Source organism: Hypanus sabinus, chromosome 23 (assembly GCF_030144855.1).
Source record: "Hypanus sabinus isolate sHypSab1 chromosome 23, sHypSab1.hap1, whole genome shotgun sequence".
Lineage (NCBI taxonomy): Eukaryota > Metazoa > Chordata > Chondrichthyes > Myliobatiformes > Dasyatidae > Hypanus > Hypanus sabinus.
The window spans coordinates 59,459,866-59,487,531 of NC_082728.1; the positions used below are offsets into that span (position 1 = coordinate 59,459,866).

The window sequence follows — 27,666 nt, forward strand, 5'->3', positions numbered from 1 at the left end:
TGCAGATAATCTTGCTCTTGAACTTAGGAAGCAGGGCTGGGGATGAGTGGCAGGACAGGTTCATCAAGTAAGGAAATTGGGCAATAAAAGTTTTCTCCAGAAGGTTGATTAATAGCAGGAAGGAGCAGTTTGCACCTCACCCCCCCCCACCCTCGCGTGTCACATGTGCTCAGCATCGAGTGTGTAGTTTACATTTCCGAAGTAGCTTAACATTTCAGCACAGATAGGCTTGTGGTTTCCGCTGATGCTGGAAAGTATGTCACAAGCCAACGCTCTCAACTAACTGCCTGCATTTCTGACCGTCAAGGGGGCCATTGGTCAACTCTACAACGTGAATCGTGCTTTCTTCATCAGCAGGTGATCCCTCATCGAAGGAGCTGCGGTCAGCATAGATATCCATTCCAATGTCCCATTTGCCACTGTGGATTTTAAGCAGAGCCTATCGTTTTCCTTGCGCCCACCTGATCAAGTAGAGTAAGTTGCCGTACACTGTGTCCGTGCTGACTGAATGTTGAGTTGCAAGCTTTCATTTGGGACAGAGATATTGATGGTGGGGTAAATGTTACTCGTCCTCTGAGCTGTGCTTGTTGGATTTGGGCTCTGAATTCACAACCCAGGAAGTAAACTCCCTCTGCTAGCGAGCTGCCTGATCACTTGTGTGAGGGGGAAGGGGTAGTCCAGTACCTCACACTCCTCTGGAGTTTGGCAGCCCTTGGTGCATTGGTTAAGTGCTAATCAGCTGCTTCGTGCATGAGGCTTCGGGATACACTGAATGCTAGTTAATACAGTTTCAGTAGGTAATGGCAGCGAGCATTGATCAATGGAAGGAATAAATACAGTGAGAAGGTGAAACATTGCTGAGATACAGACAGAGCTGAGATGGCTGGTTCTGACAGAGCAGTCCTTGGGGGCTGAGTGGTCTTCTCTTGTAAGCACTCAGCTCTCAGTTTCCTGATCAGAATGAGGCGTGACGTGGTGAGTTGGTTTGAGTGGGGATAGCAGCGGCTGATTTCTGCAGGTACTGGTTCAGGTTGTACAGCTTTTCATTCTGGTGGGGAGTCTGTGAAGTGAATCTCTCGGCAGTTTTGCAGCAAATGCTAGACATGTGGAAGCTGACTGCACTATTGGACGGTGTCACTGAATGCCTGCACGTGGATAAAGAATGAAGGGAGACTGACAAGGTCGTTGAGCGGTGATTAGGAGAAGGAATTTCATTGGAAATCGATGGTTAAGCCATTTGTAGCCTTCCAAAACCTCATCCCCATCCCTGGATTCCTGACCATTAGTTGGGTCAACTTAATGCAGATATATTGGTGATTGGGCCTGTAGTTCAGCTCCTTGTGTTCTTGTGTCCAGGCCTTGACCCGGTTAATTAATTTACATTAATTGCTATGGTTACTTACCAGTCCATTAGTCTTGTACAGTGAAGTTATAAGGTGAATCAGATTAACCTTGATATCTTTTTTGGCTTGCAACACACACAAAATGCTGGTGGAACGCAGCAGGCCAGGCAGCATTATAGGGAAGAGCACTGTCGACGTTTTGTCAGGACTGACGAAGGGTCTCGACCCGAAACGTCAACAGCGCTTCTCCCTATAGTTGCTGCCTGGCCTGCTGCGTTCCACCAGCATTTTGTGTGTGTTGTTGTTTGAATTTCCAGCATCCGCAGATTTCCTCGCGTTATCTTTTCGTCTTCTCTTCTTCTTGAACTGTGCCTCAGCATCAAGGATGGCTCATTCCCACTCTTGCAGGTTCTGAATTGGCGGATGAAGCCAGTGTGGAAGGTGTTGATGCCCCCACAGGTGGGGCAGGAGGGGCCTGACAGGATGAGAGGGTGGGAAGCTTGTGTGCTTGCTGCACTTCTTTTGCCTCTCGTGCAAGGCCTCGTTGTACTGTCGATGGCTGGAGTCTACATTCTCAATACATCCTGGATAATATTTCTCCACATGAAGTGGTCATGTTCCCAGCAAATGGAAGGGATTATGCTGTTCTTCACTGGAAGCTTCAGTCTGCCTGGCAGAGTTCAGAATAGTGCCTGTTTTAGGAGTGCTTATGGATGTGGCCCACCATCATGACAGTGTAAATAAAGCCTTGAATTTGGGGCTGCTGATCTGGGAGAGGACATGGAAGTTAGTTCCTTTACCCTTTCAGTGAACTCACAGGGTTTTGAGAGCCAGTGTTTGATGGTACTTTTCAGCAAAGTGCATGCAGTAATTAGGTAGTCCAGTTCTCAAAAGCTTATAGAAAAGTAGAGATCACTTCTGCCCAGGATAGCACGAGTTTTGTGTCAGATCTGAGGCGTTCATATTTAAATTTAAAAATCATTTTTCTCATTCAAACAAAGACTTTCCTGGCACATTGAAGGTGGTGGTGGTCAGCATTAATATCTGCTGTCACTGAATCTCGTTGTCCAGGACTTTGTTATCAGAGTGTTAGAAGATGCTGTAAGTAAGTTTTTCAAAGCACTCTACGGAGATGTACTTGTGCATATGACGATAAGTTCAGCTTGGACTTTCCGTATTGCTGTGTGCATACACCCTGCAGTGGGTGCTGTGCTTGTACGATTGTCAGTGGGCCACTGGTCACAATCACTGCCCTTACTCCTGAACCGGTACTGGCATGAAGCCTGGGGACTGAGAGTCACTGTTGTTCTCCTCATCAGCTAGCTCAGCTCCTTGGGGGCATTCTGAGCTGTGCACTAATTACCACACTGCTAAATGCCACTGGCTACTGGACCCACAATGACCTGTTATGTTCTACTTCATACGAAGAAGAGGGGGAATCAGTATTTCCACAGAACCTTCTACAATCTGCTCATTACTGTACCTGATCTGCACGTGATCGGTAGCTTTGCTGCAGTACACTTCCTGGTTTGGAGTACCCTGTGTCGGCTGCTATTACCAGCTGGAGTGTTAATTTGTACCATTCGAGCATTATCAATGGCTTAAAGGATTGCTGTTTTGGGGCATTATTATTGTGCATTCTGTAATGAAGTGTTATCCCCTAGTGAAATGAAAGCAGAATGTTCTGGAACTGTTCAACAGGTCAGAAATGGCAGTGCAGAAAGGCAATTACTTTATTATGGAGAGGCCTCCGTCGGTCACAGTTAACGTGGATGTTGCGTCCTGGCTGACTAGGTACACAAGCCTGGGCAGTACAATATGGAGAGCAAGCTGTTGTGCATGTAGCAAGCTCCCCCTTTTCACACATCTGATAAACCCAGAGGAACGGCAGAGACTGATACAGTTTGGTGGCAGCAGCGTCACAGGAGTTGCCAGTCAGCATTGAACTGCCTTAGGGACTCCCATTTCGGACTTTTTCCCCTTTAAGTTTACTCCTGAAGCCTTCTCCAAGAGTGAATATAGCCAAAAGGAAGCAGAGGTTTGAGATCAAAGTTTTCCTTCTCCTAGATGAGCTGCCAACCGCGGCTGAAAATCCCATCTGCCTGAAGCGAGTGGTTTTAAGGTGCCAGTAATCCACCTTTGCCTCTTCTCCTGTCAGTAGAAACAGTTCTGCCAGGCTTAGTAGCTAAGCCACACGTGAAGGCCAGGAGCTGGGCCTGGTTGTCAGAGGCTGAGAGCATTTATTAGGTAGTGGGAGCTTGTTCCCATTATCACCCCTTCCCTGGCTATAACATCCACATTAGAAGTCATATTACTGTTTGAATGTTTTTCTTTGTTACTGTTACTGTTGCATTGCCATTTCTCTGAGTGGGCCTATGTCGTTGCATTGTGTATTATGCAGCATCTGTCATATACCTCAACAGTTCAGGAGTTTCTGTGACCTTTCCCACTGAAATATTGGTGGCAGGGGTGGAGGCTGGAATGTGGGAAGAACCATCACTCCAAACTCCCACTGTCCGGACGCAGTAAATCAGAGAGTTACAGAAATAGACCCTTCAGCCCATCAAGTCTGCAATGACCATTAACATGCCCATGTTAAATCTCTTATATTTAACCTCTCCGCATTCCCATCATCTCACCCCCCACCACCAGATTCTACCACTCACCCACACACTAAGAACAATTTTCAGCAGCTGACTGTGGGAGGAGAAGGGAATTCCTGGGGGAAACCCCCGTGATCACAGGGAGAGTGTGCAAATTCCGCACAGACAGCTCACAGGGTCAGGATTGAATGCAGGTCTGTGGTGCTGTGAAGCAGCAGTTCATCACTTGGGCAAGATTGTGGAATTCTTCTTCCTGCCGTTGTGGGCGACCGAGTGGACAAACACTATAGTGGTTCAAGGCCAATTACCACAGCGAGAGATAACCAAGGCAAACAGCATGAACATGTGAAAACTACTTCATTATTCCTTTGTTGCACAATTTATTTATTTTATTTTTTATTGTAACTTAAAGCTTTGTTAATGTATTTCCCTGTACAGCTGCCACAAAAACAACAAATTTCACAGCTGCTGAGAGTGTAATGGATAAAGGTGATGAGTTTAGAGCATGGAAACTATGATGTTGTGGCCATTACTGAAACTTGGTTGAGAGAGAGGCAGGAATGGGTGATTAATGTACCATGTTTTTGAAGTTTTAAAAAAGCTAGAGAGGGTGGAGTTACACAACTAATCAGGGACACTATCACAGCTGCGCTCAGGGGAGACATAATGGAGGGTTCAGACACCGAGTCCGTTTGGGCAGATCGCAGGAATACAAAGGATGCACTCGTGCTGATGGGACTGTACCACAGACCCCTCAATAGCCACCGGGGCATTGAGGAAACGATATGTAATTAGATTAAGGAAATGTGTAAAAATAATAGGGTTGTTGTCATGGGGGATTGAATCTTCCCTAATATAAACTGGGACCTTCTTAGTGTGCAAACACGAGGAAATCTGCGGATGCTGGAAATTCAAACAACAACACACACAAAATGCTGGTGGAACACAGCAGGCCAGGCAGCATCTGTAGGGAGAAGCACTGTCGATGTTTCGGGCCGAGACCCTTCTCAGTGTCAGGAGTTTAGATGAGGCTGACTTTGTTAAGTGTATCCAGGAAGGTTTGTTGACAGTGCAGTGAGAGGAGGAACTGCACTGGACCTGGTGTTGGGTTACCCAGTTACTGACTCTTCAGTGGGTGAGCAGTGACCACAACTCCTTAACTTTCAGGATAGCCACAGATAAGGATAGGAATGGTCCTTGTGGGAGAGAGTCTTCAATTGGAGGATGGCAAATTAAAAGCACATTAGGCAGGAACTAAGAAGCATTAATTGGGAACACTTTTTCTCTGGCAAGTCCACATCAGACATGTGGAGGGTGTTTAATGATCACTTGCACAGAGTACAGGAAAGGTATGGTCCTGTTAGAAGAAAGGACGGGGATAGAAAGATTGGATGTCCAGAGAGGTGATGGATTTTGTCAAGAAGAAAATGGAAAGTATGCAAAGCTTCAGAAGTTGGGATCAAGCAAAGCACATGAGGAGATAATGAAGCCAGAAAAGAACTACAGAAGGGAATTAGGAAAGCCGGGAGGGGCCACAAAAAGTCCTTAGCAAGTAGGATCAAGGTGAATCCCAAGGCATTCTATAGAGCTAACAAGAGCAAGGGGATAACTAGGGAGAGCACTCAAGGGTAAGTGGGGGGGGGGAACATTTGCTTGGATGCAGAGAATGTGAGTGAGGTACTTAATGAGTACTTTGCTTCAGCATCATATGGAGGACGGGGATATCCGTGCTGTGTGTGGGGGGCATTTAGAGGTCAAGGAAGAGGAAGTGCTAGGCTTCCTAAGGAGTATTAAGGCAGAGAAGTCTGCAGGGCCTGATGGGATTTACCCCAGGTTATTGACGGAGGTAAGAGACAAGATTTCTGGGACCTTGACCGTATCTTTATGCCCTCTCTAGCCACAGGTGAGGTCCCAGAGGACAGGCAAGAGGCTAATGTTGTACTTCTATTTAAGAAGGGAACAAGGAAAAATTCTGGGAACTATAGACCAGTGAGTCTCATATCAGTTTTAGGGAAATTGCTGGAGAAAATTATTAGGGATAGGATATTTGAGCATGGGGAAGCCCATGGCCTAATTAGGGAGAGCCAGCGTGGCTTTGTGAGTGGCATATTGTGCCTTACCAACTTGACTGAGTTTTTTGACATGGTGACAAAGAGAGATTGATGAGGGTAGGGCAGTGGATGTTGTCTAGCTAGATTTTAGTAAGGCATTTGACGAAGTCCCTCATGGGAGGCTCACCTGGGGGATTAAGATGCATGGGGTCTGCAGTGTTTGGATTCAGAACTGGCCTGCACACAGAAGACAAGAGGATAGTGGTTGAAGGGATTGTGGATAGCTGTCAGGGTCCAGTCCGGTCCGGAATCCGTGTTCCGGGTCTCGATCTGGTCCGAGGGCTCCTCCTCAGTGTCTGCGTCCTGCGTTTGGGTCCATCCGGCCGCGTTCCTGACAATAGCTTGCAAGTAACACAGCAAGAGATAATGGGCTGAGAAATGGCAGATGGAGTTGAACACAGATGAATATGAGGTGCTGCACCAAATGCAAGGAGACAGTGAACTGTTAAGGGCAAAATCCTTAACAGTGTTACTGAGCAGAGAGATCTTGGGATCCAAGTTCTTGGAAAGTGGCTGCACAGGTCGATAGGGGGGATTAAGAAGGCTTATGGAATGCTTGCCGTTATTAGTCAAGTCACTGAGTTTAAAAGTCAAGAGGTTATGTTGCAACTGTAGAAGACTCTGGTTAGGCTACATGTGGAGACTACAGAGCCGCACAGGACTACATAAAGTGCACAAAACAGTGCAGGGCAGTACCATAATTAATAAACAAGACAATAGGCACAGTAGAGGACAAATTACAATATAATAATAAATGATGTAGATGTCAGTCTAGACTCTGGGTATTGAGGAGTCTGATGGCTTAGGGGAAGAAACCGTTGCACAGTCTGCTCTTGAGAGCCTGAATGCTTCAGTGCCTTTTGCCAGATGGCAGAAGGGAGAAGAGTTTGTGTGAGAGTGTGTGGGGTCCTTCACAATGCTGTTAGCTTTGTGGATGCAGTGTGTAGTGTAAATGTCTGTAATAGTGTGAAGAGAGACCCCGATGATCTTCTCAGCTGACCTCACTATCTGCTGCAGGGTCTTGCGATCCAAGACGGTGCAATTTCCGAACCAGGCAGTGATACAGCTGTTCAGGATGCTCTCAGTATATCCTCTGTAGAATGTGACGAGGATGGGGGGGGGGGGGGGTGGGAGATGGACTTTCCTCAGCCTTCGCAGAAAGTAGAGATGCTGCTGGGCTTTCTTGGCTATGGAGCTGGTGTTGAGGGAGGTGAACACCAAGAAATTTGGTGCTTTTAGCTGTCAATGTTCAGTGGAGAGTGGTTGCTCCGTGCTCTCCTGAAGTCAACAACCGCCTCTTTTGTTCAGTTCACATTCAGAGACAGGTTGTTGGCTCTTCACCAGTCCCTTACCCGCTGCATCTCCTCTCTGTAAGCTGAAACATTGTTCTTGCTGATGAGACCCACCACGGTCGTGTCATCAGCGAATATGAGATTTCATTGGTTTGAGGAACAGGATATAAGGTTATGGAAGGTTATGGTAAAACTTTATAAACCATGGGTGGAGCCACAGATAGGAAGATTATGTTTTGTTGGAGATGATACAGTGTCAGATTCTCGCTGGCCGGACAGTTTCAGGAATAAAGGTGCTGCGTTTGTTTTTCCTGAGAGGGGACCTGATGGAGGTACAAAATTATGAGGGGCGTAGAAAGAAGGAATCTTTTCACCTTGTCAATGGTGTCTAAAACTGGAGGGAACAGGTTTAAAGTAAGGAAGACTTCTTAGAGGAGATCTAGGAAGACTTTTTTCACCCTGGATGTTATTGGAACCTGTCTAATTGTGTAGTGGGACAGAGGTTCTCACAAGAACATTGAGATGAGCACATGAATAAAGGCAAAGAGTCTACAGACTAACTTTGGTACATGGATTTAGTGCACCTCGATGGTTGGCATAGACAATGTGGGCTGAAGAGACCCTTCTGGTGCTGTATGACTCAACGAGCAAACTAGGGACAATCATTCATTCAGGATCACCAAGGACAGTCATCATCAATTCAGGCAACTTGGGTAATCAATTATTGGTAATAACCAAACCAGTTATCATCATCTTAGGCAATTATAGATAGCGATGTCTGAGGCCAGTAAGGATCTTTTCAGATAACTAGAATAACTACTAATGTGATAACCATGGCACCTTCCAGATAGCTTGTAACAGGGCAGTTACAGTACCACCACCTCAGGTGACATTGATATCTGAGATGTGTTACCACTTTCTTGGATAACCAGAGAACTAATCAATAATTAGGCATATTGAAATCAATTACCACCATTTTGGGCAAGGAGGGATAACCAAAGACTGGGGATAACTGAAACTTGTTATTGCCTTGTTGGACAAAGCGATAACTGCTGGTAGCCAAGGCCAGTAATATCACCTCTGAAGGGATAACTAAAGTCAGTGACTCTAGATAAAGAGTAATTATGGGCAACTATAACCAATAGTAGGTAATAACCAAGGCAAGTTACGATCTTCTCAACCAACCAGTAACAATGAATAAGCAGGGACACAGTTATCACTTTTTTGGGATATGAGGTAAGCAGTAATTAGGGATGACCTCGGCTAGTTAAGAACTCAGAGAGCGAGGGACAACCAAGGTCTGGAGGGCTTCAGTAATACTATGGCACTGCTCAACTGTTCAACCAAATGTCCTTAATTTGATAAAGGAAATTGGCTGATTCAAAGTTTTATTTTATTTTTTGACCCTGCATGGAAGAACCTTCCAGATTTGACAGTTAAGTGGAAATGCTAAAAAGGCCTCAGGAAACGCCAGAACACAAATATCAAAACATAGCTCAGGTGAGGTGCGGAGATTGTTTGCCTCAGGTGAGGTGCGGAGATTGTTTGCCTCAGGTGAGGTGCGGAGATTGTTGACCTCAGGTGAGGTGCGGAGATTGTTGGCCTCAGGTGAGGTGCCGAGATTGTTGACCTCAGGTGAGGTGCGGAGATTGTTGACCTCAGGTGAGGTGCGGAGATTGTTTGCCTCAGGTGAGGTGCAGAGATTGTTTGCCTCAGGTGAGGTGCGGAGATTGTTGGTCTCAGGTGAGGTGCGGAGATTGTTTGCCTCAGGGGAGGTGCGGAGATTGTTTGCCTCAGGTGAGGTGCGGAGATTGTTGGTCTCAGGTGAGGTGCGGAGATAGTTTGCCTCGGGAGGTGCGGAGATTGTTTGCCTCAGGTGAGCTGCGGAGATTGTTTGCCTCAGGTGAGGTGCCGAGATTGTTTGCCTGAGGTGAGGTGCGGAGATTGTTTGCCTGAGGTGAGGTGCCGAGATTGTTGGCCTCAGGTGAGGTGCGGAGATTGTTTGCCTCAGGTGAGGTGCGGAGATCGTTTGCCTCAGGTGAGGCGCGGAGATCGTTTGCCTCAGGTGAGGTGCGGAGATTGTTGGTCTCAGGTGAGGTGCGGAGACTGTTTGCCTCAGGAGAGGTGCGGAGACTGTTTGCCTCAGGGGAGGTGCGGAGATTGTTGGCCTCAGGTGGGGTGCGGAGATTGTTGGCCTCAGGTGGGGTGCGGAGATTGTTGGCCTCAGGAGAGGTGCGGAGATTGTTGGCCTCAAGTGAGGTGCGGAGATTGTTTGCCTCAGGTGAGGTGCCGAGATTGTTGGCCTCAGGTGAGGAGCCGAGATTGTTTGCCTGAGGTGAGGTGCCGAGATTGTTGACCTCAGGTGAGGAGCCGAGATTGTTTGCCTGAGGTGAGGTGCCGAGATTGTTTGCCTCAGGTGAGGTGCCAAGATTGTTGACCTCAGGTGAAGAGCCGAGATTGTTTGCCTGAGGTGAGGTGCGGAGATTGTTGGCCTTAGGTGAGGTGCGGAGATTGCTTGCCTCAGGTGAGGTGTGGAGATTGTTTGCCTCAGGGGAGGTGCGGAGATTGTTTGCCTCAGGTGAGGTGCGGAGATTGTTGGCCTCATGTGAGGTGCGGAGATTGTTGGCCTCAGGTGAGGTGCCGAGAATGTTGGCCTCAGGTGAGGTGCGGAGATTGTTTGCCTGAGGTGAGGTGCCGAGATTGTTGGCCTCAGGTGAGGTGCCGAGATCGTTTGCCTCAGGTGAGGTGCGGAGATCGTTTGCCTCAGGTGAGGTGCCGAGATCGTTTGCCTCAGGTGAGGTGCGGAGATCGTTTGCCTCAGGTGAGGTGCGGAGATTGTTGGCCTCAGGTGAGGTGCGGAGATTGTTTGCCTCAGGTGAGGTGCGGAGATTGTTGGCCTCAGGTGAGGTGCGGAGATGGTTTGCCACAGGTGAGGTGCGGAGATGGTTGGCCTCAGGTGAGGTGCGGAGATTGTTAACCTCAGGTGAGGTGCGGAGATTGTTGGCCTCAGGTGAGGTGCCGAGATTGTTTGCCTCAGGTGAGGTGCGGAGATTGTTGGTCTCAGGTGAGGTGCGGAGATTGTTTGCCTCAGGTGAGGTGCCGAGATTGTTGGCCTCAGGTGAGGTGCGGAGATTGTTTGCCTCAGGTGAGGTGCGGAGATTGTTTGCCTCAGGTGAGGTGCCGAGATTGTTTGCCTCAGGTGAGGTGCCGAGATTGTTGACCTCAGGTGAGGAGCCGAGATTGTTTGCCTGAGGTGAGGTGCCGAGATTGTTGACCTCAGGTGAGGAGCCGAGATTGTTTGCCTGAGGTGAGGTGCCGAGATTGTTTGCCTCAGGTGAGGTGCCGAGATTGTTTGCCTCAGGTGAGGTGCCGAGATTGTTGACCTCAGGTGAGGAGCCGAGATTGTTTGCCTGAGGTGAGGTGCGGAGATTGTTGGCCTGAGGTGAGGTGCGGAGATTGCTTGCCTCAGGTGAGGTGCGGAGATTGTTTGCCTCAGGGGAGGTGCGGAGATTGTTTGCCTCAGGTGAGGTGCGGAGATTGTTGGCCTCATGTGAGGTGCGGAGATTGTTGGCCTCAGGTGAGGTGCCGAGATTGTTGGCCTCAGGTGAGGTGCGGAGATTGTTTGCCTGAGGTGAGGTGCCGAGATCGTTGGCCTCAGGTGAGGTGCGGAGATTGTTGGTCTCAGGTGAGGTGCGGAGATAGTTTGCCTCAGGGGAGGTGCGGAGATTGTTTGCCTCAGGTGAGGTGCGGAGATTGTTTGCCTCAGGTGAGGTGCGGAGATGGTTGGCCTCAGGGGAGGCGCGGAGATTGTTGGTCTCAGGTGAGGTGCCGAGATTGTTTGCCTGAGGTGAGGTGCCGAGATTGTTTGCCTGAGGTGAGGTGCGGAGATTGTTGGCCTCAGGGGAGGTGCGGAGATTGTTTGCCTCAGGTGAGGTGCGGAGATTGTTTGCCTCAGGTGACGTGCGGAGATTGTTGGCCTCAGGTGAGGTGCCGAGATTGTTGACCTCAGGTGAGGTGCGGAGATTGTTTGCCTCAGGTGACGTGCGGTGATTGTAGGCTTCAGGTGAGGTGTGGAGATTGTTGGCCTCAGGTGAGGTGCGGAGATTGTTTGCCTCAGGTGAGGTGCGGAGATTGTTTGCCTCAGGTGAGGTGCGGAGATTGTTGGCCTCAGGTGAGGTGCCGAGATTGTTGACCTCAGGTGAGGTGCGGAGATTGTTGGCCTCAGGTGGGGTGCGGAGATTGTTTGCCTCAGGTGAGGTGCGGAGATCGTTTGCCTCAGGTGAGGTGCCGAGATTGTTTGCCTCAGGTGAGGTGCGGAGATTGTTTGCCTCATGTGAGGTGTGGAGATTGTTTGCCTCAGGTGAGGTGCGGAGATTGTTGGCCTCAGGTGAGGTGCGGAGATTGTTTGCCTCAGGTGAGGTGCGGAGATTGTTGGCCACAGGTGAGGTGCCGAGATTGTTTGCCACAGGTGAGGTACGGAGATTGTTGGCCTCAGGTGAGGTGCGGAGATTGTTGGTCTCAGGTGAGGTGCGGAGATTGTTGGTCTCAGGTGAGGTGCGGAGATTGTTGGCCTCAGGTGAGGTGCGGAGATTGTTTGCCTCAGGTGAGGTGCCGAGATTGTTGGCCTCAGGTGAGGTGCCGAGATTGTTGGCCTCAGGTGAGGTGCCGAGATTGTTGGCCTCAGGTGAGGCGACGAGATTGTTGGCCTCAGGTGAGGCGCCGAGATTGTTTGCCTCAGGTGAGGCGCGGAGATTGTTTGCCTCAGGTGAGGCGCGGAGATTGTTGGCCTCAGGTGAGGTGCGGAGATTGTTGGCCTCAGGTGAGGTGTGGAGATTGTTGGCCTCAGGTGAGGTGCGGAGATTGTTTGCCTCAGGTGAGGTGCGGAGATTGTTTGCCTCAGGTGAGGTGCGGAGATTGTTGGTCTCAGGTGAGGTGCGGAGATTGTTTGCCTCAGGTGAGGTGCCGAGATTGTTTGCCTCAGGTGAGGTGCGGAGATTGTTTGCCTGAGGTGAGGTGCCGAGATTGTTGGCATCAGGTGAGGTGCGGAGATTGTTGGCTTCATGTGAGGTGCCGAGATTGTTTGCCTCAGGTGAGGTGCCGAGATTGTTTGCCTCAGGTGAGGTGCGGAGATTGTTTGCCTCAGGTGAGGTGCGGAGATTGTTTGCCACAGGTGAGGTGCGGAGATTGTTTGCCTCAGGTGAGGTGCCGAGATTGTTTGCCACAGGTGAGCTGCGGAGATTGTTGGCCTCAGATGAGGTGCGGAGATTGTTGGCCTCAGGTGAGGTGCGGAGATTGTTGGCCTCAGGTGGGGTGCGGAGATTGTTGGCCTCAGGTGAGGTGCGGAGATTGTTGGCCTCAGGTGAGGTGCGGAGATTGTTTGCCTCAGGTGAGGTGCGGAGATTGTTTGCCTCAGGTGAGGTGCCGAGATTGTTTGCCTCAGGTGAGGTGCCGAGATTGTTGACCTCAGGTGAGGAGCCGAGATTGTTTGCCTGAGGTGAGGTGCAGAGATTGTTGGCCTCAGGTGATGTGCGGAGATTGTTTGCCTCAGGTGAGGTGCGGAGATTGTTTGCCTCAGGTGAGGTGCGGAGATTGTTGGCCTCATGTGAGATGTGGAGATTGTTGGCCTCAGGTGAGGTGCCGAAATTGTTGGCCTCAGGTGAGGTGCCGAGATTGTTTGCCTGAGCTGAGGTGCCGAGATTGTTGGCCTCAGGTGAGGTGCGGAGATTGTTTGCCTCAGGTGAGGTGCGGAGATCGTTTGCCTCAGGTGAGGTGCCGAGATTGTTTGCCTCAGGTGAGGTGCGGAGTTCGTTGGCCTCAGGTGAGGTGCGGAGATTGTTTGCCTCAGGTGAGGTGCGGAGATTGTTGGCCTCAGGTGAGGTGCCGAGATTGTTTGCCACAGGTGAGGTGCGGAGATTGTTGGCCTCAGGTGAGGTGCGGAGATTGTTGGTCTCAGGTGAGGTGCGGAGATTGTTTGCCTCAGGTGAGGTGCCGAGATTGTTTGCCTCAGGTGAGGTGCGGAGATTGTTTGCCTGAGGTGAGGTGCCGAGATTGTTGGCCTCAGGTGAGGTGCGGAGATTGTTGGCTTCATGTGAGGTGCCGAGATTGTTTGCCTCAGGTGAGGTGCCGAGATTGTTTGCCTCAGGTGAGGTGCGGAGATTGTTTGCCTCAGGTGAGGTGCAGAGATTGTTTGCCTCAGGTGAGGTGCCGAGATTGTTTGCCACAGGTGAGCTGCGGAGATTGTTTGCCTCAGGTGAGGTGCGGAGATTGTTGGTCTCAGGTGAGGTGCCGAGATTGTTTGCCACTGGTGAGGTGCCGAGATTGTTGGCCTCAGGTGAGGTGCGGAGATTGTTTGCCTCAGGTGTGGTGCGGAGATTATTGGCCTCAGGTGAGGTGCAGAGATTGTTGGCCTCAGGTGAGGTGCGGAAATTGTTGGGCTCAGGTGAGGTGTGGAGATTGTTGGCCTCAGGTGAGGTGCGGAGATTGTTGGCCACAGGTGAGGTGCGGAGATTGTTTGCCTCAGGTGAGGTGCCGAGATTGTTGGTCTCAGGTGAGCTGCTGAGATTGTTGTCCTCAGGTGAGGTGCGGAGATTGTTGGTCTCAGGTGAGGTGCCGAGATTGTTTGCCTCAGGTGAGGTGCAGAGATTGTTGGCCTCAGGTGAGGTGCGGAGATTGTTGGCCTCAGGTGAGGTGCGGAGATTGTTGGCCTCAGGTGAGGTGCGGAGATTGTTGGCCTCAGGTGTGGTGCGGAGATTCTTGGCCTCAGGTGAGGTGCAGAGATTGTTGGCCTCAGGTGAGGTGCGGAAATTGTTGGGCTCAGGTGAGGTGCGGAGATTGTTGGCCTCAGGTGAGGTGCGGAGATTGTTTGCCTCAGGTGAGGTGCCGAGATTGTTGGTCTCAGGTGAGCTGCTGAGATTGTTGTCCTCAGGTGAGGTGCGGAGATTGTTGGTCTCAGGTGAGGTGCCGAGATTGTTTGCCTCAGGTGAGGTGCAGAGATTGTTGGCCTCAGGTGAGGTGCGGAGATTGTTGGCCTCAGGTGAGGTGCGGAGATTGTTGGCCTCAGGTGAGATGCGGAGATTGGTTGCCTCAGGTGAGGTGCCGAGATTGTTGGCCTCAGGTGAGGTGCCGAGATTGTTTGCCTCAGGTGAGGCGCGGAGATTGTTGGCCTCAGGTGAGGTACGGAGATTGTTGGCCTCAGGTGCGGTGCAGAGATTGTTGGCCTCAGGTGAGGTGCGGAGATTGTTGGCCTCAGGTGAGGTGCCGAGATTGTTTGCCTCAGGTGAGGTGCGGTGATTGTTGGCCTCAGGTGAGGTGCGGTGATTGTTGGCCTCAGTTGAGGTGTGGAGATTGTTGGTCTCAGGTGAGGTGCGGAGATTGTTGGCCTCAGGTGAGTTGCGGAGATTGTTGGCCTCAGGTGAATCTTGTCTTGTGTTGCCGTAGTGCTGGAGAAAACCTTTCTAAAGAAAACTCTGTGTATTCTTGGGATTAGTTGGTTATGAATAAAGATCGATCTTACTGATTAGTATCATTATTCTACAGATGGAGTCGTGAGTCCCTGGTGAGAAGATGCATGCTGCTCAGTTGTCCAGTGCGGAGGTAAATCCGTCTGTGTGTGTGTTTATGCTTTTGTGTGTTGGTATTTATACACCTGTGCATTGCTGGAATACTCATTTTAAAGGCAGTTTGCAACAATAGTCCCTCTTTCTGATGTTGAATCTCATGCCTATATTTCTTGAAATTGCCTTTATTTTGTGGTGCTGAGTGAAGCAGGGCTCACACAGTCCTGTTACAACAAGCTGTTGCAACCCACCCTTCAACTTGAGGGCTTCACTGAGGCCTCGGTGGTGACAAAACTTCAGCCTGGAGAAACTTATGATAAAGTTACTTAAATCACTCCAAGTGACTGAAAGAAAAAGAACTGTTCTATAAGTAAACCATGGTGATCATCATAGTGCATAGACATGGAGGTTCTGCCTCAACCCTGCTCACATCCAGCAGCAAAACCTCGTCCATTTTGTCTGCTGAAGGAACTTTCCACGAACATCCTGGTAGCTGTGAACATTTCACCCCGTTCCACATCAGCCGGGCACTGGGCACATTCTATCCCAGGCCAATGTCAAACAGACACTGGGCACATTCCATCCCAGGCCAACGTCAAACAGACACTGGGCACATTCCATCCCAGGCCAACATCAAACAGACACTGGGCACATTCCGTCCCAGGCCAACGTCAAACAGACACTGGGCACATTCCATCCCAGGCCAATGTCAAACAGACACTGGGCACATTCCATCCCAGGCCAACGTCAAACAGACACTGGGCACATTCCATCCCAGGCCAACGTCAAACAGACACTGGGCACATTCCATCCCAGGCCAACGTCAAACAGACACTGGGCACATTCCATCCCAGGCCAACGTCAAACAGACACTGGGCACATTCCATCCCAGGCCAATGTCAGACAGACACTGGGCACATTCCATCCCAGGCCAACGTCAAACAGACACTGGGCACATTCCGTCCCAGGCCAACGTCAAACAGACACTGGGCACATTCCATCCCAGGCCAACGTCAAACAGACACTGGGCACATTCCATCCCAGGCCAACGTCAAACAGACACTGGGCACATTCCATCCCAGGCCAACGTCAAACAGACACTGGGCACATTCCATCCCAAACCAATGTCAAACAGACACTGGGCACATTCCATCCCAAACCAATGTCAAACAGACACTGGGCACATTCCATCCCAAACCAACGTCAAACAGACACTGGGCACATTCCATCCCAAACCAATGTCAAACAGACACTGGGCACATTCCATCCCAGGCCAACGTCAAACAGACACTGGGCACATTCCATCCCAGGCCAACGTCAAACAGACACTGGGCACATTCCATCCCAGGCCAACGTCAAACAGACACTGGGCACATTCCATCCCAGGCCAACGTCAAACAGACACTGGGCACATTCCATCCCAGGCCAACGTCAAACAGACACTGGGCACATTCCATCCCAGGCCAACGTCAAACAGACACTGGGCACATTCCATCCCAGGCCAACGTCAAACAGACACTGGGCACATTCCATCCCAGGCCAACGTCAAACAGACACTGGGCACATTCCATCCCAGGCCAACGTCAAACAGACACTGGGCACATTCCATCCCAGGCCAACGTCAAACAGACACTGGGCACATTCCATCCCAGGCCAACGTCAAACAGACACTGGGCACATTCCATCCCAGGCCAACGTCAAACAGACACTGGGCACATTCCATCCCAGACCAACGTCAAACAGACACTGGGCACATTCCATCCCAGGCCAACGTCAAACAGACACTGGGCACATTCCGTCCCAGGCCAACGTCAAACAGACACTGGGCACATTCCGTCCCAGGCCAACGTCAAACAGACACTGGGCACATTCCATCCCAGGCCAACGTCAAACAGACACTGGGCACATTCCGTCCCAGGCCAACGTCAAACAGACACTGGGCACATTCCATCCCAGGCCAACGTCAGCCGGGCACTGGGCACATTCCGTCCCAGGCCAACGTCAAACAGACACTGGGCACATACCATCCCAGGCCAACGTCAAACAGACACTGGGCACATTCCATCCCAGGCCAACGTCAAACAGACACTGGGCACATTCCATCCCAGGCCAACGTCAAACAGACACTGGGCACATTCCATCCCAGGCCAATGTCAGACAGACACTGGGCACATTCCATCCCAGGCCAACGTCAAACAGACACTGGGCACATTCCGTCCCAGGCCAACGTCAAACAGACACTGGGCACATTCCATCCCAGGCCAACGTCAAACAGACACTGGGCACATTCCATCCCAGACCAACGTCAAACAGACACTGGGCACATTCCATCCCAGACCAACGTCAAACAGACACTGGGCACATTCCGTCCCAGGCCAACATCAAACAGACACTGGGCACATTCCGTCCCAGGCCAACGTCAAACAGACACTGGGCACATTCCATCCCAGGCCAACGTCAAACAGACACTGGGCACAATCCATCCCAGACCAACGTCAAACAGACACTGGGCACATTCCGTCCCAGGCCAACATCAAACAGACACTGGGCACATTCCATCCCAGGCCAACGTCAAACAGACACTGGGCACATTCCATCCCAGGCCAACGTCAGCCGGGCACTGGGCACATTCCGTCCCAGGCCAACGTCAAACAGACACTGGGCACATTCCATCCCAAACCAATGTCATCAGACACTGGGCACATTCCATCCCAGGCCAACATCAAACAGACACTGGGCACATTCCATCCCAGGCCAACGTCAAACAGACACTGGGCACATTCCGTCCCAGGCCAACGTCAAACAGACACTGGGCACATTCCATCCCAGGCCAATGTCAAACAGACACTGGGCACATTCCATCCCAGGCCAATGTCAGACAGACACTGGGCACATTCCATCCCAGGCCAATGTCAAACAGACACTGGGCACATTCCATCCCAGGCCAATGTCAGACAGACACTGGGCACATTCCATCCCAGACCAACGTCAAACAGACACTGGGCACATTCCATCCCAGGCCAATGTCAAACAGACACTGGGCACATTCCATCCCAGGCCAATGTCAGACAGACACTGGGCACATTCCATCCCAGGCCAATGTCAAACAGACACTGGGCACATTCCATCCCAGGCCAATGTCAGACAGACACTGGGCACATTCCGTCCCAGGCCAACGTCAAACAGACACTGGGCACATTCCATCCCAGGCCAACGTCAGCCGGGCACTGGGCACATTCCATCCCAGGCCAACATCAAACAGACACTGGGCACATTCCATCCCAGGCCAACGTCAAACAGACACTGGGCACATTCCATCCCAGGCCACCATCAAACAGACACTGGGCACATTCCATCCCAGGCCAACATCAAACAGACACTGGGCACATTCCATCCCAGGCCAACGTCAAACAGACACTGGGCACATTCCATCCCAGACCAACGTCAAACAGACACTGGGCACATTCCATCCCAGGCCAACGTCAAACAGACACTGGGCACATTCCATCCCAGGCCAACGTCAAACAGACACTGGGCACATTCCATCCCAGGCCAACGTCAAACAGACACTGGGCACATTCCATCCCAGGCCAATGTCAAACAGACACTGGGCACATTCCATCCCAGGCCAACGTCAAACAGACACTGGGCACATTCCATCCCAGGCCAACGTCAAACAGACACTGGGCACATTCCATCCCAGACCAACGTCAAACAGACACTGGGCACATTCCATCCCAGGCCAACGTCAAACAGACACTGGGCACATTCCATCCCAGGCCAACGTCAAACAGACACTGGGCACATTCCATCCCAGGCCAACGTCAAACAGACACTGGGCACATTCCGTCCCAGGCCAATGTCAAACAGACACTGGGCACATTCCATCCCAGACCAACGTCAAACAGACACTGGGCACATTCCATCCCAGACCAACATCAAACAGACACTGGGCACATTCCATCCCAGACCAACATCAAACAGACACTGGGCACATTCCATCCCAGGCCAATGTCAGATAGACACTGGGCACATTCCATCCCAGGCCAACGTCAAACAGACACTGGGCACATTCCATCCCAGGCCAACGTCAAACAGACACTGGGCACATTCCATCCCAGGCCAATGTCAGACAGACACTGGGCACATTCCATCCCAGGCCATCGTCAAACAGACACTGGGCACATTCCATCCCAGGCCAACGTCAAACTGACACTGGGCACATTCCATCCCAGACCAACGTCAAACAGACACTTGGCACATTCCATCCCAGGCCAACGTCAAACAGACACTGGGCACATTCCATCCCAGGCCAATGTCAGACAGACACTGGGCACATTCCATCCCAGGCCAACGTCAAACAGACACTGGGCACATTCCATCCCAGGCCAACGTCAAACAGACACTGGGCACATTCCATCCCAGGCCAACGTCAAACAGACACTGGGCACATTCCATCCCAGGCCAATGTCAGACAGACACTGGGCACATTCCATCCCAGGCCAACGTCAAACAGACACTGGGCACATTCCGTCCCAGGCCAACGTCAAACAGACACTGGGCACATTCCATCCCAGGCCAACGTCAAACAGACACTGGGCACATTCCATCCCAGGCCAACGTCAAACAGACACTGGGCACATTCCATCCCAGGCCAACGTCAAACAGACACTGGGCACATTCCATCCCAGGCCAACGTCAAACAGACACTGGGCACATTCCATCCCAAACCAATGTCAAACAGACACTGGGCACATTCCATCCCAAACCAATGTCAAACAGACACTGGGCACATTCCATCCCAAACCAACGTCAAACAGACACTGGGCACATTCCATCCCAAACCAATGTCAAACAGACACGGCACATTCCATCCCAGGCCAACGTCAAACAGACACTGGGCACATTCCATCCCAGGCCAACGTCAAACAGACACTGGGCACATTCCATCCCAGGCCAACGTCAAACAGACACTGGGCACATTCCATCCCAGGCCAACGTCAAACAGACACTGGGCACATTCCATCCCAGGCCAATGTCAAACAGACACTGGGCACATTCCATCCCAGGCTAACGTCAAACAGACACTGGGCACATTCCATCCCAGGCCAACGTCAAACAGACACTGGGCACATTCCATCCCAGGCCAACGTCAAACAGACACTGGGCACATTCCATCCCAGGCCAACGTCAAACAGACACTGGGCACATTCCATCCCAGGCCAACGTCAAACAGACACTGGGCACATTCCGTCCCAGGCCAACGTCAAACAGACACTGGGCACATTCCGTCCCAGGCCAACGTCAAACAGACACTGGGCACATTCCATCCCAGGCCAACGTCAAACAGACACTGGGCACATTCCGTCCCAGGCCAACGTCAAACAGACACTGGGCACATTCCATCCCAGGCCAACGTCAGCCGGGCACTGGGCACATTCCGTCCCAGGCCAACGTCAAACAGACACTGGGCACATTCCATCCCAGGCCAACGTCAAACAGACACTGGGCACATTCCATCCCAGGCCAACGTCAAACAGACACTGGGCACATTCCATCCCAGGCCAACGTCAAACAGACACTGGGCACATTCCATCCCAGGCCAATGTCAGACAGACACTGGGCACATTCCATCCCAGGCCAACGTCAAACAGACACTGGGCACATTCCGTCCCAGGCCAACGTCAAACAGACACTGGGCACATTCCATCCCAGGCCAACGTCAAACAGACACTGGGCACATTCCATCCCAGACCAACGTCAAACAGACACTGGGCACATTCCATCCCAGACCAACGTCAAACAGACACTGGGCACATTCCGTCCCAGGCCAACATCAAACAGACACTGGGCACATTCCGTCCCAGGCCAACGTCAAACAGACACTGGGCACATTCCATCCCAGGCCAACGTCAAACAGACACTGGGCACATTCCATCCCAGACCAACGTCAAACAGACACTGGGCACATTCCATCCCAGGCCAACATCAAACAGACACTGGGCACATTCCATCCCAGGCCAACGTCAAACAGACACTGGGCACATTCCATCCCAGGCCAACGTCAGCCGGGCACTGGGCACATTCCGTCCCAGGCCAACGTCAAACAGACACTGGGCACATTCCATCCCAAACCAATGTCATCAGACACTGGGCACATTCCATCCCAGGCCAACATCAAACAGACACTGGGCACATTCCATCCCAGGCCAACGTCAAACAGACACTGGGCACATTCCGTCCCAGGCCAACGTCAAACAGACACTGGGCACATTCCATCCCAGGCCAATGTCAAACAGACACTGGGCACATTCCATCCCAGGCCAATGTCAGACAGACACTGGGCACATTCCATCCCAGGCCAATGTCAAACAGACACTGGGCACATTCCATCCCAGGCCAATGTCAGACAGACACTGGGCACATTCCATCCCAGACCAACGTCAAACAGACACTGGGCACATTCCATCCCAGGCCAATGTCAAACAGACACTGGGCACATTCCATCCCAGGCCAATGTCAGACAGACACTGGGCACATTCCATCCCTGGCCAATGTCAAACAGACACTGGGCACATTCCATCCCAGGCCAATGTCAGACAGACACTGGGCACATTCCGTCCCAGGCCAACGTCAAACAGACACTGGGCACATTCCATCCCAGGCCAACGTCAGCCGGGCACTGGGCACATTCCATCCCAGGCCAACATCAAACAGACACTGGGCACATTCCATCCCAGGCCAACGTCAAACAGACACTGGGCACATTCCATCCCAGGCCAACATCAAACAGACACTGGGCACATTCCATCCCAGGCCAACATCAAACAGACACTGTGCACATTCCATCCCAGGCCAACGTCAAACAGACACTGGGCACATTCCATCCCAGGCCAACGTCAAACAGACACTGGGCACATTCCATCCCAGACCAACGTCAAACAGACACTGGGCACATTCCATCCCAGGCCAACGTCAAACAGACACTGGGCACATTCCATCCCAGGCCAACGTCAAACAGACACTGGGCACATTCCATCCCAGGCCAACGTCAAACAGACACTGGGCACATTCCATCCCAGGCCAACGTCAAACAGACACTGGGCACATTCCATCCCAGACCAACGTCAAACAGACACTGGGCACATTCCATCCCAGGCCAACGTCAAACAGACACTGGGCACATTCCATCCCAGGCCAACGTCAAACAGACAGTGGGCACATTCCATCCCAGACCAACGTCAAACAGACACTGGGCACATTCCATCCCAGGCCAATGTCAGATAGACACTGGGCACATTCCATCCCAGGCCAACGTCAAACAGACACTGGGCACATTCCATCCCAGGCCAACGTCAAACAGACACTGGGCACATTCCATCCCAGACCAACATCAAACAGACACTGGGCACATTCCATCCCAGGCCAATGTCAGATAGACACTGGGCACATTCCATCCCAGGCCAACGTCAAACAGACACTGGGCACATTCCATCCCAGACCAACGTCAAACAGACACTGGGCACATTCCATCCCAGGCCAACGTCAAACAGACACTGGGCACATTCCATCCCAGGCCAACGTCAAACAGACACTGGGCACATTCCATCCCAGGCCAACGTCAAACAGACACTGGGCACATTCCGTCCCAGGCCAATGTCAAACAGACACTGGGCACATTCCATCCCAGACCAACGTCAAACAGACACTGGGCACATTCCATCCCAGACCAACATCAAACAGACACTGGGCACATTCCATCCCAGACCAACATCAAACAGACACTGGGCACATTCCATCCCAGGCCAATGTCAGATAGACACTGGGCACATTCCATCCCAGGCCAACGTCAAACAGACACTGGGCACATTCCATCCCAGGCCAACGTCAAACAGACACTGGGCACATTCCATCCCAGGCCAATGTCAGACAGACACTGGGCACATTCCATCCCAGGCCATCGTCAAACAGACACTGGGCACATTCCATCCCAGGCCAACGTCAAACTGACACTGGGCACATTCCATCCCAGACCAACGTCAAACAGACACTTGGCACATTCCATCCCAGGCCAACGTCAAACAGACACTGGGCACATTCCATCCCAGGCCAATGTCAGACAGACACTGGGCACATTCCATCCCAGGCCAACGTCAAACAGACACTGGGCACATTCCATCCCAGACCAACGTCAAACAGACACTGGGCACATTCCATCCCAGGCCAACGTCAGCCGGGCACTGGGCACATTCCATCCCAGGCCAACGTCAAACAGACACTGGGCACATTCCATCCCAGACCAACGTCAAACAGACACTGGGCACATTCCATCCCAGGCCAATGTCAGATAGACACTGGGCACATTCCATTCCATCCCAGGCCAACGTCAAACAGACACTGGGCACATTCCATCCCAGGCCAACGTCAAACAGACACTGGGCACATTCCATCCCAGGCCAACGTCAAACAGACACTGGGCACATTCCATCCCAGGCCAACGTCAAACAGACACTGGGCACATTCCATCCCAGGCCAACGTCAAACAGACACTGGGCACATTCCATCCCAGGCCAACGTCAAACAGACACTGGGCACATTCCATCCCAGGCCAACGTCAAACAGACACTGGGCACATTCCATCCGAGGCCAACGTCAAACAGACACTAGGCACATTCCATCCCAGGCCAACGTCAAATAGATGCTGGGTATAGTCCATGTCAGGCCAACGTCAGCTGGGCACTGAGCACACTCCACCCGAGACCAATGTCAGACAGGCGCTGGAGAATCTGAGCACTGTGATCAGCAAGCACGAAACTGCATACCTGGATGCCTTCCCTATCACTGGGAGAGATTTCAACTCGGCAGCTTGAAGAAGGCTATGAACAACTACCACCAACATATCATCAGGGAAACCAGAGGAGGCAACTCACTTGACCACCATTACGTCGCTAACCATGCCCCCACTTTGGAAAGTCCGGTCACCAGCTGTACTTCTACTCCCAGTGTATAAGTAGAGATTAAAGGCTGCAGCATCAGTGGTGAAGACCAAGAGGGTATGGTCAAAGCAGGCAAAGGAACACCTACAGGTCTGCTTTCAGTCAGGACAATATTCAGGAATTCATCTTTGAATCTGAATGAAGACGCCACAGTTGTCACCAACTTCATCAAGACTGGTGTGGATGTGTATGTGCCTTCAAGAACCTACCAGACAAGCCCAAACCAAAAGCCATGAACGAATTAGGAGATTTGTAAACAAGAGAAAATCTGCAGATGCTGGAAATCCGAGCAAAACACACAAAATGCTGGAGAAAATCAGCAGGCCAGGCAGCATCTGTGGAAATGAATAATCAGTCAACATTTCAGCCAAGACCCTTCATCAGGACTTGAAAGGAAGGGTGATGGAGTCAGGCTAAGAAGGTTGAGGAGGGGAGGAAGAAGTGAAATCGGGAGGGGGAAGGGGTGAAGTTGATTAGTGTAAGTGATAAAGGTCTGGAGAAGGAGGACAGAAGAACATGGAATGGGGAGGGGCATCAGAGGGAGGTGATGGGCAGGTAGAGAAGACGTTCCCTGTGGTAGCGTGTCCGGGTGAGCACGTGTTCAAAGAGTTGAGAACAGCAGAGATAACGGGGTGGGGGGAGAGCAGTGAGAGAGGGTTTGACTGAACCCCCATTGTGCCCAACATGTTGATGCAATTATAGTGACTATACTTCATTAGGAGTGTGAAAAGATTTAGTATGTCATCAAAGACTTGCACAAATTTCTACAGATGTATCATGGAGAGCATTCTAACTGGTTGCATCACTGTCTGGTGTGGAGGGGCCACTGCACAGGATCAGAAAAGGCTGCAGGAAATTGTAAGCTCTGCCAGTTCCCACATGCCTTCTCCAATACTGAGGACAAGCCTCAAAAAGGACCTCCATCACCCAGGCCAGGCTCTCCTCTGCTACCATTAAGGAGGAGCATGAAGACACAGTCAATGTTTGAGGAACAGATCCCTCCCCTTCACCATCTGATTTCTGAATAGATAATGAACCCTTGAACACGACCTCAGTTTTTCAGCTTGTAGTTGTAGCTTACAGTTTTTTATTATAATGTATTACAATGTACTGCTGCCTCAAAACAACAAATTTCATGACATTTCCCAGAGATATGAAATCGGATTCCCTGGCATCCACCTTTATCATGCCTTGGAATTTTCCAGGATTTCTGTAAAGCTGTGACTTAGTTCCCCAGCGATGCCTGACCGGCTACGGTTCCTGTCGGAACCACTGGCCACGTCTTGCTCAATCATGCAGAGAGTGGCCTTGGCAAGCTGTGCTCGGCATCTGCCCACAGGTATTTCTTCCTTTCTCCCAGAGCGTTGCTGCCAGGTGCACCTCTGTTGAGTGGGTGTTTGTGGAGACAGTTCCCTATGGACTTTGCACACCAACTTTTAAAAGTGAGCTGGGCCTATAGGGACTAGCCTGGGGCGCATGAGACTGTAACCTAGCAATAACAGAAGCTAGGTGTAAGTGGTGTGGGAGTGGGAGGGTTCGGTGAGAGCAGCCGACGGCTGAGGGCTGAGTTGTTTGGAATTATTTGTTTGACTGAAGAACTTGAGCTGAAGTGATTAGGGCCAAAGGCATAATAAGCCAAGTAAGTGACCTCGGTGAGTGCAAAGCCAAAAGATTTCAGAAAGAAGGCACAGGCAAGAACATGTCAGGTTTTTTTTTGTCTATACCCCCTTAGTCCTTAATTCAGCGCAGGCAGGAGGGTAGGTAAGGGGTGGAATGCTCCCCCCAGTACCTGGAAGTCTCCCCAATGACCACAACAGCAGGAGGGGCACCTGACTGACAAGGTCAGTGAACTAGAGCATCGATCATCCAGGATACTGAAAACCTCATGGAGGAGTCTTTCACTGACACTCCAGATAGCAGACGGGTGACCACCGGGACAAGTGAGGGAGTTAGCAGTCAGTGGAGGGTTTCCCTGAGGCCTCTCCCCTCAGCAACAAGTATACCCCTTTGGATACTGCTCGGGGGGGTGTGGGGGGAGTTGAAAATGGCCTATCAGGGCACAGCAGCCGGCTCGGAGGCTCAGAGGGGAAGGATAGTGTGAGGAGGCTCAGTAGTTAGGGGGACAGACTGAAACTGTGGCTGCGAAAGAGATGTGTGTGTTGCCTCCCAGGTGCTGGGGTCCAAGGATGCCGCAGAGCAGCTGCAGAAGGTTGTGAAGAGGGAGGGTGTGCAGCCAGAGCTCATGGTGCACATTGGCACCAGTGACATGGGTAGAAAGGGAGAGCGGTCTTGTTCTGCACATAGAGAGTTGGGAAAGAGGCTGAAGCTAGTAACCCTCCAAGGTAGTCATCTCTGGATTACTCCAGGTGCCTCGTGTGAGTCAGGGCAGGAAGAGGATGATAGTACAGATGAATGAGTGGCTGAGGAACTGGTGCAGGGGACAGGGTGTCAGGTTCTTGGACTATTCCAACCTCTTCTGTGGGAGGAGACCTGTACAAGAGAGACTGGTTGCATCTGAACTGGAGGGGGAACAATATCCTGGCCGGGAGGTTTACTGCTGATACTCAGGAAGTGTTTAAACTTGCCTGGCAAGGAAATGGGAACCAGAGCACCAGCTCAGAAAATGGGGAGAAGGTTGATGTCAGGGCCAGTGAAAAACAGGCAGGAGACAAGTAACGGATAGGGTAGTATGGAAGTGTGTGTATTTTAATGCTAGGAGCATTCTGGGTAAAGCTGATGAACTCAGACCATAGATCTGTACATGTGTCGTGGCCAGCACAGAAACTTGGTTGAGAGAGGGATGGGAATGGATGCTTAATGACCCGAAGTTTCAATGTTTTAGAAAACATGGAGAGGAGCGGGTGGAGGGGAGGGAGAACTATACTGCTAATTGGGACAATTGGGAACTTGGTGGGGACAAATTGGAGGGCTCGTCTATATGGGTAGAACTCAAAAATAGAAAACTACTCTGATGGGATTGTACAACAGACCCTCTCCCCACCCTCTAATAACCAGTACATGGAGAAGCTGATATGTAGGCAGATTAGGAAAAGGTGTAAAAGCAATAGGCTTGTTGTCACGGGGGATTTCAAGTTCCCTAATATAACCTGGGACCTTTTGAGTGCAAGAGGCTGAGATGGGGTAGAATTTCTTAGATGCCTCCAGGAGGGTTGTAATTCAATATGTAGATAGTCTAACAAGAGGAGAGGCTGCACTGGACCTGGCGTTGGGTATTGAGCCTGGCCAGGTGACGGACTTGCCAGTGGGCGAGCAATTAGCAATTAGTGACCACAACTCGTATGTCTTAAGGTGTCTATAGATAGGGATAAGTATGAACCCTGCAAGAGAGTTGGAACAGAGCAGAGTGTGAGAGCGTTAGGCATGAACTAGAGAGAGTTAATTGAGAATGATTGTTTTTTTTGGGCAAGTTCACATCCAACATGTGGAGGGTGTTTAAAGACCAACTGGACAGTCTACAGGACAAGGATATTCCAGTCAGAAGGATGGTCATGGATGGCAAGTAAGAGAACCTTGGATGGCGAGAGAGGTGATGAACTTAGTCATGAAGAAAAAGGAAAAGTACGTAAGTCTTAGAAAGCTTGAATCAAACAGAGCCCTTGAGAAGAAGCCAGAAAGGAACTCAAGAAAGGATTAGGTAAGTCAGGAGAGGCCCCGGCAAGTAGGGTTAAAGAGAATCCCAGATATTCTGTACGTGCACCAAAAACCAAGGAGAGAGTAGGACCACTTGAGGATAAAGAGTGGAAA

The 27,666-nt window shown here is 51.2% G+C and overlaps 1 long non-coding RNA gene across 1 annotated transcript in view; it reads left to right on the top strand.

Annotated features, from left to right (window-relative positions):
* Positions 1 to 256: 256 nt before the first annotated feature.
* The window catches only part of LOC132380333 (uncharacterized), a 110,129-nt gene continuing 82,719 nt past the window's right edge, over positions 257 to 27,666 (top strand). The window contains exons 1-2 of the long non-coding RNA XR_009507739.1: positions 257 to 474; positions 14,886 to 14,942. This is a non-coding gene — a long non-coding RNA (uncharacterized LOC132380333). The remainder of the gene's footprint in view (positions 475 to 14,885; positions 14,943 to 27,666) is intronic.